Here is a 13414-nt window from a genome sequence, read left to right on the forward strand (position 1 = left end):
AAGTTCTAATTTTAATGTAATGAATTGTATCTTTACGAGGAAAAAATACAGAATGTTAAAATATTATTATTGTCAGGCTTGCAACTGGAAGTTTGTTTGTGTTTTTGTTTTTCCTCTGTGTGTGTTTAGTATTTCCTGTTTTTAGTTCCTGTCAGCGCTCTTATTTTGTCTGTTTCCTGTTTTTTCCACTGTGCGCTGTTTTCCCCTAGCCACACCTGGTGTCTATCAGCCCACTCCTATTTTACCTGCTTTGTTCTCCAGTGTTTTCATATTATAAGTACGACTTCCGTTTCTTGCTCGATACCTGCTAGCTTCCACGCTAGGCCTTTTTGTTTGTTATCCGCCCACGTGCGCGCTTTTTGTTTGCACCCTTTGTTTGTTTTTTGTCTTAGTGTTTTAAATTATATCATGTTTTCTTACTCCATGCCTGCCTCCTTCTCTGCATCTTGGGGTTCGTCACAAACCAACTCTGACGATTAAAGAGAAACTGGGCACACTTTTAAATGAATAAAGTCAAAATGTTACTTAAAACATGTAATTTTACAAAATAAAAAGTGTAATGTTATACGGAAGTAAGAAGAAATATTACTAGAAAAAGTCCGAATTTCAATTAAAGTCGGAATATCACAAGAAAAAACATGTTGATTTTTTTTTTACAATAATAGTTATAATATGAGAAAAATTGCAGAATTTTACATCAAATGAGTGAAAATTGTATTGATTTGTAAACATTTTTGAGGAAAAAAAAAGCTGTAATAAAGAAGAAATATTACAAGAAAAAGTCCTAATTTTAATGTAATGAATTGTATCTTTACGAGGAAAAAATACAGAATGTTAAAATATTATTATTGTCAGGCTTGCCACTGGAAGTTTGTTTGTGTTTTTGTTTTTCCTCTGTGTGTGTTTAGTATTTCCTGTTTTTAGTTCCTGTCAGGGCTCTTATTTTGTCTGTTTCCTGTTTTTTCCACTGTGCGCTGTTTTCCCCTAGCCACACCTGGTGTCTATCAGCCCACTCCTATTTTACCTGCTTTGTTCTCCAGTGTTTTCATATTATAAGTACGACTTCCGTTTCTTGCTTGATACCTGCTAGCTTCCACGCTAGGCCTTTTTGTTTGTTATCCGCCCACGTGCGCGCTTTTTGTTTGCACCCTTTGTTTGTTTTTTGTCTTACTGTTTTAAATTATATCATGTTTTCTTACTCCATGCCTGCCTCCTTCTCTGCATCTTGGGGTTCGTCACAAACCAACTCTGATGATTAAAGAGAAACTGGGCACACTTTTAAATGAATAAAGTCAAAATGTTAATTAAAACATGTAATTTTACAAGATAAAAAGTGTAATGTTATATGGAAGTAAGAAGAAATATTACTAGAAAAAGTCCGAATTTTAATTAAAGTCGGAATGTCACAAGAAAAAACATGTTTTTATTATATGAGTAAAAGGGGAGAATTTTACATCAAATGAGTGAAAATTGTAATGATTTGTAAACATTTTTGAGGAAAAAAAAAGCTGTAATAAAGAAGAAATATTACAAGAAAAAGTTGTAATTTTAATGTAATGAATTGTATCTTTATGAGGAAAAAATACAGAATGTTAAAATATTATTGTCAGGCTTGCCACAGGAAGTTTGTTTGTGTTTTTGTTTTTCCTCTGTGTGTGTTTAGTATTTCCTGTTTTTAGTTCCTGTCAGCGCTCTTATTTTGTCTGTTTCCTGTTTTTTACCCTCAGATACGGCTGATTGGCACCTAGCCACACCTGGTGTCAATCAGCCCAATCCTATTTTACCTGCTTTGTTCTCCAGTGTTTTCTTATTATAAGTACGACTTCTGTTTCGTGCTCGAAACCTGCTAGCTTCTATGCTAGGCCTTTTTGTTTGTTATCCGCCCACGTGCGCGCTTTTTGTTTGTACCCTTTGTTTGTTTTTTGTCTTAGTGTTTTAAATTATATCATGTTTTCTCCGTCCATGCCTGCCTCCTTCTCTGCATCTTGGGGTTCGTCACAAACCAACTCTGACGATTAAAGAGAAACTGGGCACACTTTTAAATGAATAAAGTCAAAATGTTACTTAAAACATGTAATTTTACAAGATAAAAAGTGTAATGTTATAGGAAGTAAGTAGAAATATTACTAGAAAAAGTCCTAATTTTAATTAAAGTCGGAATGTCACAAGAAAAAACATGTTTTTTTTTTTTACAATAATAGTTATATGAGAAAAAGGGCAGAATTTTACATCAAATGAGTGAAAATTTTAATGATTTGTAAACATTTTTGAGAAAAAAAAAACTGTAATAAAGTACAAATATAACAAGAAAAAGTCCTAATTTTACTGTAATAAATTGTATCTTTACGAGGAAAAAAAATACAGATTGTTATAATATTATTATTGTCAGGCTTGCCACTGACAGTTTGTTTGTGTTTTAGTTTTTCCTCTGTGTGTGTTTAGAATTTCCTGTTTTTAGTTCCTGTCAGCGTTCTTATTTTGTCTGTTTCCTGTTTTTCCCCTCAGCTGCGGCTGATTGGCACCTAGCCACACCTGGCGTCTATCAACCCACTCCTATTTTACCTGCTTTGTTCTCCAGTGTTTTCATATTATAAGTACGACTTCTGTTTCTTGCTTGATACCTGCTAGCTTCCACGCTAGGCCTTTTTGTTTGTTATCCGCCCACGTGCGCGCCTTTTGTTTGTACCCTTTGTTTGTTTTTTGTCTTACTGTTTTAAATTAAACCATATTTTCTCACTCCATGCCTGCCTCCTTCTCTGCATCTTGGGGTTCGTCATAAACCAACTCTGACGATTAAAGACAAAATGTTATTTAAAACATGTAATTTTACAAGAGAAAAAGTGTAATGTTATAGGGAAGTAAGTAGAAATATTACTAGAAAAAGTCCTAATTTTAATTAAATAAAGTGTGATAATTATGAAAACAAATCCATAATTTTACGAAAGAAAAGAAAATACAACATTTTACGAGTTTAACCTGGTAATAACTTGACAATACAAAAGTGAAGTAAAAAAAAATTAAAAATAAAACGAAAATAATTGGAATAAAAACACATTTTTGTGGGAATACTGTCATAAAATAACGAGTCGCAATTTTACAAAAAATAAACTTGTGTTAAACAAAGCCATGATAGTATGAGATTTTAAACACAAACATCAATCAGTCAATCAATGTTTATTTAATATAATATTTATTTATATAGACCTAAATCACAATCGTGATTTAGGTCTATATAAATAAATATTACAAATACATGTATAATGTATTTGTAATATCTATAATAATATATTAATTAGTGTAATATTAACAATTAATTAATGTAGCATTCATAACATTGTATTATTATCCAATATTACAAATACATTTATAACGTATTTGTAATATTTATAATAATGTATTAGAGATAGGGTGAGAAGCTCTGCCATCCGGGAGGAACTCAAAGTAAAGCCGCTGCTCCTTCACATGGAGAGGAGCCAGATGAGGTGGTTCGGGCATCTGGTCAGGATGCCACCCGAACGCCTCCCTAGGGAGGTGTTTAGGGCACGTCCGACCGGTAGGAGGCCACGGGGAAGACCCAGGACACGTTGGGAAGACGTGTCCTGGGTCTTCCCCGTGGCCTGGGAACGCCTCGGGATCCCCCGGGAAGAGCTAGACGAAGTGGCTGGGGAGAGGAAAGTCTGGGCTTCCCTGCTTAGGCTGCTGCCCCCGCGACCAGACCTCGGATAAGCGGAAGAAGATGGATGGATGGATAATAATGTATTAATTACATATGTATTAAATAATTAATGTAATATTTATAATAATGTATTAATTAATCAATATTACATATACATTTGTAATATTGGAAAAATAAAGTAGTGTTGTCAAAATCCATCCATTATTCTTATATCCTCTGCAGAGTGACTCTAAAACATGTTTAAAAAGTGCATACATGCAGTATTCTCTTCTTTCCTCATTTTTTTGCTCATGTAGCAGACTAAAAAAAAAGATATTCAATTGTAATTCATCAAAAATTCAATGTGGATAATTTGATTCAATATTTTGTTTGACAGTGTGAGAATAAAGCCATGATTTTTCTAACAAAAAAACCCAGACATTTTTACGAAAATATACGTTTTTTTTAGGGAAATGGTCAGAATTTAAAGCGGAACATTATCACCAGACCTATGTAAGCGTCAATATATACCTTGATGTTTAGTTTTTCCTCTGTGTGTGTTTAGTATTTCCTGTTTTTAGCACTCTTATTACGTCTGTTTCCTGTTTTTCCCCTGTGCGCTGTTTTCCCCTCAGCTGCGGCTGATTGGCACCTAGCCACACCTGGTGTCAATCAGCCTGCTCCTATTTTACCTGCTTTGTTCTCCAGTGTTTTCATATTATAAGTACGACTTCTGGTTCTTGCTCGATACCTGCTAGCTTCCACGCTTGGCCTTTTTGTTTGTCATCCGCCCACGTGCGCGATTTTGTTTGTACCCTTTGTTCGTTTTTTTGTCTTAAGTGTTTTAAATTAAACCATATTTCCTCACTCCATGCCTGCCTCCTCTGCATCTTGGGGTTCGTCATAAACCAAAAAGACCATATGTTTTTTTAACCGATTTCCGAACTCTAAAAAGGTGAATTTGGCGATTTAAACGCCTTTCAATTGTTCGCTGTCGGAGCGATGACCTTTCACCCGTGATGTCACAACATGAAGCAAACCTCCATTTTCTCAAACACATTACACCCACCAAGTCCAATCAGCTCTGTTATTTTCTGTTTTTCGGTACCTTGGAGACATTATGCCTCGTCGGTGTGTTGTCGGAGGGTGTAACAACACAAACAGGGATTCAAGTTGACTTACGTGGAGTGTGCTAATCAGACATATCAATGATCACGGCATGCTAATCGATGCTAACATGCTATTTAGGCTAGCTGTATGTACATATTGCATCATTATGCCTCATTTGTAGCTATATTTGCATCTAGCCTTTCCCTCCACCCACATGTAATGCCAAACAAACACATACCAATCGACGGATTCAAGTTGCACCAGTGGTCAAAAGACGCGAAAGTCCCTTGTTTGTTCTGCACACTTTACCGACGACAGCTAAGCTACAACAGAGATGGCAAGAATGTGTGGATATCCTGCGACACTCAAAGCAGATGCATTTCCAACGACAAAGTCAACAAAATGACAAAGGGGAGTATTGTTGATGTTATTGACTTTTGTGCTAATCAGACATATTTGCGCACGGCATGACTGCAAGCTAATCGATGCTAACATGCTATTTAGGCTAGCTGTATGTACATATTGCATCATTATGCCTCATTTGTAGCTATATTTGCATCCAGCCTTTCCCTCCACCCACATTTAATGCCAAACAAACACATACCAATCGACGGATTCAAGTTGCACCAGTGGCCAAAAGACGCGAAAGTCCCTCGTTTGTTCTGCACACTTTACCGACGACAGCTAAGCTACAACAGAGATGGCAAGAATGTGTGGATATCCTGCGACACTCAAAGCAGATGCATTTCCAACGACAAAGTCAACGAAATCACAAAGGGGAGTTTTGTTGATGTTATTGACTTTTGTGCTAATCAGACACATTTGCGCACGGCATGACTGCGAGCTAATCGATGCTAACATGCTATTTAGGCTAGCTGTATGTACATAGTGCATCATTATGCCTCATTTGTAGCTATATTTGCATCTAGCCTTTCCCTCCACCCACATTTAATGCCAAACAAACACATACCAATCGATGGATTCAAGTTGCACCAGTGGCCAAAAGATGCGAAAGTCCCTCGTTTGTCCTGCACACTTTACCGACGACAGCTAAGCTACAACAGAGATGGCAAGAATGTGTGGATATCCTGCGACACTCAAAGCAGATGCATTTCCAACGACAAAGTCAACAAAATGACAAAGGGGAGTTTTGTTGATGTTATTGACTTTTGTGCTAATCAGACATATTTGCGCACGGCATGACTGCAAGCTAATCGATGCTAACATGCTATTTAGGCGAGCTGTATGTACATAGTGCATCATTATGCCTCATTTGTAGCTATATTTGCATCCAGCCTTTCCCTCCACCCACATTTAATGCCAAACAAACACATACCAATCGACGGATTCAAGTTGCACCAGTGGCCAAAAGATGCGAAAGTCCCTCGTTTGTTCTGCACACTTTACCGACGACAGCTAAGCTACAACAGAGATGGCAAGAATGTGTGGATATCCTGCGACACTCAAAGCAGATGCATTTCCAACGACAAAGTCAACAAAATGACAAAGGGGAGTTTTGTTGATGTTATTGACTTTTGTGCTAATCAGACATATTTGCACACGGCATGACTACAAGCTAATTGATGCTAACATGCTATTTAGGCGAGCTGTATGTACATATTGCATCATTATGCCTCATTTGTAGCTATATTTGCATCCAGCCTTTCCCTCCACCCACATTTAATGCCAAACAAACACATACCAATCGACGGATTCAAGTTGCACCAGTGGCCAAAAGATGCGAAAGTCCCTCGTTTGTTCTGCACACTTTACCGACGACAGCTAAGCTACAACAGAGATGGCAAGAATGTGTAGATATCCTGCGACACGCAAAGCAGATGCATTTCCAACGACAAAGTCAACGAAATCACAAAGGGGAGTTTTGTTGATGTTATTGACTTTTGTGCTAATCAGACATATTTGCGCACGGCATGACTGCAAGCCAATCGATGCTAACATGCTATTTAGGCTAGCTGTATGTACATAGTGCATCACCATGCCTCATTTGTAGCTATATTTGCATCCAGCCTTTCCCTCCACCCACATTTAACGCCAAACAAACACATACCAATCGTTGGTTAGAAGGCGATCGCCGAATTAGTCCGCGCTACCTCATTAGCTTCAGTTTCTTCTTCCATTTCGTTTTCGCTATTTGCAACTCCAACCATCCGTTTCAATACATGCGTAATCTGTTGAATGGCTTGCGCCGCTGAAATCCGAGTCTGAATCCGAGCTACTATGCTATACCTTTCTGTACTATCCGCCATGTTTGTTTCTGGTGGCTTCACGCAGTGACGTCACAGGATAATGGACGGGTGGATATAACGTCGGTTAAAATCAGGCACGTTGAAGCCGTTTTTCGGGATATTGCGTGATGGGTAAAATTTGGAGAAAAACGTCGAAAAATAAAATAAGCCACTGGGAATTGATTTTAATTGGTTTTAACCATTCAGAAATTGTGATAATGTTCCCCTTTAACAAGAAAAATGAGAATAGAATTGTAATGATTGACAAAAATACCTTTGTATTATTTCAGTGTCGCCCTAATAGAAGATGGAACAATTAAAAAGTGACCTGGTTTTTGTGGACTGACTCCTCTCACCGCCCAACTGCATACAAAGAAGATAAATATTAGTATGATCAAACTTTTAGCACTCATGAGGAAAAAGGCACAAACAACTTCTACCTTTTAAGACTCTAAACAATAAAACGGGTTTACTGGGCCGTTAGCCAGGCATCAAGTTAGTCTTTTATTGTGAAAAGCACAGTACTGTATTTCATGGTTCACAGTGATTTCCCCCTCACAGGAAGTCCCCCCGGAAAGGAAGTGACGGAAGATCCTGTTGCTGCCAGCGCCAACGCAGTCGGGCCAGCGGGGCGTCCTTGGGGTTCTTGAACTCGCTAAAGCTCAGCCGGTTGAGGATGTCGTAAACTCCTGCACGGGCGGTGACCTGTCGCACACACACACACACACACACACACACACACACACACACACACACACACACACACACACACACGCACACACACACACGCACACACACACGCACACAGCGACGTCAGCAACGTAAACACACGTTGAAATGTATTATTGTGTGAATGCTCCAAAGCAGGGGTCACCGCTGGCCTGTTCTAAAAATAGCTCAAATAGCAGCACTTACCAGTGAGCTGCCTCTATTTTTTAAATTGTATTTATTTACTAGCAAGCTGGTCTCGCATTGCTTGACATTTTTAATTCTAAGAGAGACAAAACTCAAATAGAATTTGAAAATCCAAGAAAATATTTTAAGCACTTGCTCTTCACTTGTTTGAATACATTATTTTATTTTTTTACTTTGCTTCTTATAACTTTCAGAAAGACAATTTTAGAGAAAAAATACAACCTTAAAAATGATTTAAAGATTTTCAAACACATATACCTTTTTACCTTTTAAATTATTTCTTCTTCTTTCCTGACAATTTAAATCAATGTTCAAGTAAATGTATTTTTTTATTGTAAAGAATTTACTAATGATTCAAATTAGTTAGTTTTTCTATTCTTTTTTTCGGTTGAATTTTGAATTTTAAAGAGTCGAAATTGAAGATAAACTATGTTTCAAAATTTTATTTTCATTTTTTCCCTGTTTTCTCCTCTTTTAAACCGTTCAATTAAGTGTTTTTTTCATCATTCTTCATTTTAGCTTCTGTTTTTTCAACAAAGAATATTTGTGAACTATTTCTTCAAACTTATTATAATTAAAATTCCCCCAAAATTATTCTGGCAATCTAAAAAAATCTTTAGAATCAAATTTAAATCTTATTTCAAATTCTTTTGAATTTCTTTTAAAATTTTTGTTCTGGAAAATCTAGAAGAAATAATGATTTGTCTTTGTTAGAAATATAGCTTGGTCCAATTTGTTATATATTCTAACAAAGTGCAGATTGGATTTTAACCTATTTAAAACATGTCATCAAAATTCTAAAATTAATCGTCATCGGGAAAATTTACTAATGATTCGAATTAGTTAGTTTTTCTATTCTTTTTTTCGGTTGAATTTTGAATTTTAAAGAGTCGAAATTGAAGATAAACTATGTTTCAAAATTGTATTTTAATTTTTTCCCTGTTTTCTCCTCTTTTAAACCGTTCAATTAAGTGTTTTTTTCATCATTCTTCATTTTAGCTTCTGTTTTTTCGACGAAGAATATTTGTGAACTATTTCTTCAAACTTAATATGATTAAAATTCCCCCAAAATTATTCTGGCAATCTAAAAAAATCTTTAGAATCAAATTTAAATCTTATTTCAAATTCTTTTGAATTTCTTTGACAATTTTTGTTCTGGAAAATCTAGAAGAAATAATGATTTGTCTTTGTTAGAAATATAACTTGGTCCAATTTGTTATATATTCTAACAAAATGCAGATTGGATTTTAACCTTTTTAAAACATGTCATCAAAATTCTAAAATTAATCTTTATCGGGAAAATTTACTAATGATTCGAATTAGTTAGTTTTTCTATTCTTTTTTTCGGTTGAATTTTAAAGAGTCGAAATTGAAGATAAACTATGTTTCAATTTTTTTTTTTCATTTTTTCCCTGTTTTCTCCTCTTTTAAACCATTCAATTAAGTGTTTTTTTCATCATTCTTCATTTTAGCTTCTGTTTTTTCAACAAAGAATATTTGTGAACTATTTCTTCAAACTTATTATGATTAAAATTCCCCCAAAAATTATTCTGGCAATCTAAAAAAATCTTTAGAATCAAATTTAAATCTTATTTCAAATTCTTTTGAATTTCTTTTACAATTTTTGTTCTGGAAAATCTAGAAGAAATAATGATTTGTCTTTGTTAGAAATATAGCTTGGTCCAATTTGTTATATATTCTAACAAAATGCAGATTGGATTTTAACCTATTTAAAACATGTTATCAAAATTCTAAAATTAGTCTTAATCGGGAAAATTTACTAATGATTCAAATTAGTTAGTTTTTCTATTCTTTTTTTCGGTTGAATTTTAAAGAGTCGAAATTGAAGGTAAACTATGTTTTAAAATTGTATTTTCATATTTTCCCTGTTTTCTCCTCTTTTAAACCGTTCAATTAAGTGTTTTTTTCATCATTCTTCATTTTAGCTTCTGTTTTTTCGACAAAGAATATTTGTGAACTATTTCTTCAAACTTAATATGATTAAAATTCCCCCAAAATTATTCTGGCAATCTAAAAAAATCTTTAGAATCAAATTTAAATCTTATTTCAAATTCTTTTGAATTTCTTTTCAAATTTTTGTTCTGGAAAATCCAGAAGAAATAATGATTTGTCTTCGTTAGAAATATAGCTTGGTCCAATTTGTTATATATTCTAACAAAGTGCAGATTGGATTTTAACCTATTTCAAACATGTCATCAAAATTCTAAAATTAATCTTCATCGGGAAAATTTACCAATGATTCGAATTAGTTAGTTTTTCTATTCTTTTTTTCGGTTGAATTTTGAATTTTAAAGAGTCGAAATTGAAGATAAACTATGTTTGAACATTTTATTTTCATTTTTTCCCTGTTTTCTCCTCTTTTAAACCGTTCAATTAAGTGTTTTTTTTCATCATTCTTCATTTTAGCTTCTTTTTTTTCAACAAAGAACATTTGTGAACTATTTCTTCAAACTTATTATGATTAAAATTCCCCCAAAATGATTCTGGCAATCTAAAAAAATCTTTAGAATCAAATTTAAATCTTATTTCAAATTCTTTTGAATTTCTTTGACAATTTTTGTTCTGGAAAATCTAGAAGAAATAATGATTTGTCTTTGTTAGAAATATAGCTTGGTCCAATTTGTTATATATTCTAACAAAGTGCAGATTGGATTTTAACCTATTTCAAACATGTCATCAAAATTCTAAACTTAGTCTTAATCGGGAAAATTTACTAATGATTCAAATTAGTTAGTTTTTCTATTCTTTTTTTCGGTTGAATTTTGAATTTTAAAGAGTCGAAATTGAAGATAAACTATGTTTCAAAATTTTATTTTCATTTTTTCCCTGTTTTATCCTCTTTTAAACCGTTCAATTAAGTGTTTTTTTCATCATTCTTCATTTTAGCTTCTTTTTTTTCAACAAAGAACATTTGTGAACTATTTCTTCAAACTTATTATGATTAAAATTCCCCCAAAAATTATTCTGGCAATCTAAAAAAATCTTTAGAATCAAATTTAAATCTTATTTCAAATTCTTTTGAATTTCTTTTACAATTTTTGTTCTGGAAAATCTAGAAGAAATAATGATTTGTCTTTGTTAGAAATATAGCTTGGTCCAATTTGTTATATATTCTAAAAAATGCAGATTGGATTTTAACCTATTTAAAACATGTCATCAAAATTCTAAAATTAATCTTCATCGGGAAAATTTACCAATGATTCGAATTAGTTAGTTTTTCTATTCTTTTTTTCGGTTGAATTTTGAATTTTAAAGAGTCGAAATTGAAGATAAACTGTTTCAAAATTGTATTTTCATTTTTTTCCTGTTTTCTCCTCTTTTAAACCATTCAATTAAGTGTTTTTTTTCATCATTCTTCATTTTAGCTTCTGTTTTTTCGACGAATAATATTTGTGAACTATTTCTTCAAACTTATTATGATTAATATTCCCCCCAAAATTATTCTGGCAATCTAAAAAAATCTTTAGAATCAAATTTAAATCTTATTTCAAATTCTTTTGAATTTCTTTTCAAATTTTTGTTCTGGAAAATCCAGAAGAAATAATGATTTGTCTTTGTTAGAAATATAGCTTGGTCCAATTTGTTATATATTCTAACAAAGTGCAGATTGGATTTTAACCTATTTCAAACATGTCATCAAAATTCTAAAATTCATCTTCATCGGGAAAATTTACCAATGATTCGAAATAGTTAGTTTTTCTATTCTTTTTTTCGGTTGAATTTTGAATTTTAAAGAGTCGAAATTGAAGGTAAACTATGTTTCAAAATTTTATTTTAATTTTTTCCCTGTTTTCTCCTCTTTTAAACCGTTCAATTAAGTGTTTTTTTCATCATTTATTCTCTACAAAAAACCTTCCGTAAAAGGAAAAAAAATGTACGACGGAATGACGGACAGAAATACCCATTTTTTAAATAAATATAGATTTATTAATTAAAGGTAAGTTGAGTAAATTTGCTATTTCTGGCAAAACATTTTAAGTGTGTATCAAACTGGTAGCCCTTCGCATTAATCAGTCCCCAAGAAGTAGCTTTTGGTTTCAAAAAGGTTGGTGACCCCTGATGCAACAGTATAGCTCGGTTGGTAGAGCGGCCGTGTCAGCAACTTGAGGGTTGCAGGTTCGATTCCCGCTTGTGCCATCCTAGTCACAGCCGTTGTGTCCTTGGGCAAGACACTTTACCCACCTGCTCCCAGTGCCACCTACACTGGTTGAAATGTAACTTAGATATTGGGTGTCACTATGTAAAGCGCTTCGAGTCACTAGAGAAAAGCGCTATATAAATATAATTCACTTCACTTCTATTGAACACGGTGGCCTAACCGATATATTCATTCATGAACGGATTTATACAATTGTGAGGTCTCGAGTTTGGCAAGTATGATATCTAACATCCACAATAAAATTACACAGGATTGAAAATACACAACAATATCAAAATTGTGGGGCGGTATAGCTCGGTTGGTAGAGCGGCCGTGTCAGGTTCGATTCCCGCATCCGCCATCCTAGTCACTGCCGTTGTGTCCTTGGGCAAGACACTTTACCCACCTGCTCCCAGTGCCACCCACACTGGTATAAATGTAACTTAGATATTGGGTTTCACTATGTAAAGCGCTTTGAGTCACTTGAGAAAAGCGCTATATAAATATAATTCACTTCACAATTACTTAATGATAAACAATTTAAAGTACAATATAAGTAAAATACATCCAAACGTTCAGTGAAGTGTGAAGTGAATTATATTTATATAGCGCTTTTCTCTAGTGACTCAAAGCGCTTTACATAGTGAAACCCAGTATCTAAGTTACATTTAAACCAGTGTGGGTGGCACTGGGAGCAGGTGGGTAAAGTGTCTTGCCCAAGGACACAACGGCAGTGACTAGGATGGTGGTAAGCGGGAATCGAACCTGCAACCCTCAAGTTGCTGGCACGGCCACTCTACCAACCGAGCTATGCCGCCGGATGTTCAGCATTTCCACATTTATTAACCGATTCAAACCATTGCACCTTCGACACATTCCACCGTCCTGGAAATTGAAAGATTTTTCCCCAAGTTCCCCAAAAATTCCAGGATTTTCCAGAAATCCTGGTTTTCCAAAGCCCTATTTCCACCCTTTTTTCTGGCAACTACTGCTTCCACCTTTTTCAACGCATTTCAACCGTCAAACATTCCTTTTAATTGGAAAAATTCCCGGTTTTCCCGAAATTCCAGGAATTCCGTAATAGCATTTCTCAATTCAACATTTCTCGACCGATTTGAAATATTCCAGCTCATTCAGACCATTGAAGTTTGTTACTATTTTCAAAAGAACTCCGGCTTTCCCCAAAATTCCCAAATTTGGGGGAGATTCCCATAGAAATCAATGGGACATTCTTCAAAGATCCACAACTCCCACATTTTTCATCTGATTCAAACGCTTCCAGCTTCGAAATATTCAGCCTGTTTGGGAATTGTGTGCTCTACTTCAACA

At 34.5% G+C, this 13414-nt stretch overlaps 1 protein-coding gene and 1 long non-coding RNA gene across 4 annotated transcripts in view; both read right to left on the reverse strand.

The window, feature by feature from the left end:
- The window catches only part of pald1a (phosphatase domain containing paladin 1a), a 400383-nt gene that overhangs the window by 130490 nt on the left and 256479 nt on the right, over positions 1–13414 (reverse strand). The gene's annotated exons all lie outside the window — the stretch shown is intronic.
- Positions 7270–13414, reverse strand: part of LOC133558415 (uncharacterized) — a 45682-nt gene continuing 39537 nt past the window's right edge. Inside the window, exon 2 of the long non-coding RNA XR_009807947.1 lies at positions 7270–7716. This is a non-coding gene — a long non-coding RNA (uncharacterized LOC133558415). The remainder of the gene's footprint in view (positions 7717–13414) is intronic.

The sequence above is a fragment of the Nerophis ophidion genome, linkage group LG08 (genome assembly GCF_033978795.1).
Source record: "Nerophis ophidion isolate RoL-2023_Sa linkage group LG08, RoL_Noph_v1.0, whole genome shotgun sequence".
In the NCBI taxonomy this organism is placed as follows: domain Eukaryota; kingdom Metazoa; phylum Chordata; class Actinopteri; order Syngnathiformes; family Syngnathidae; genus Nerophis; species Nerophis ophidion.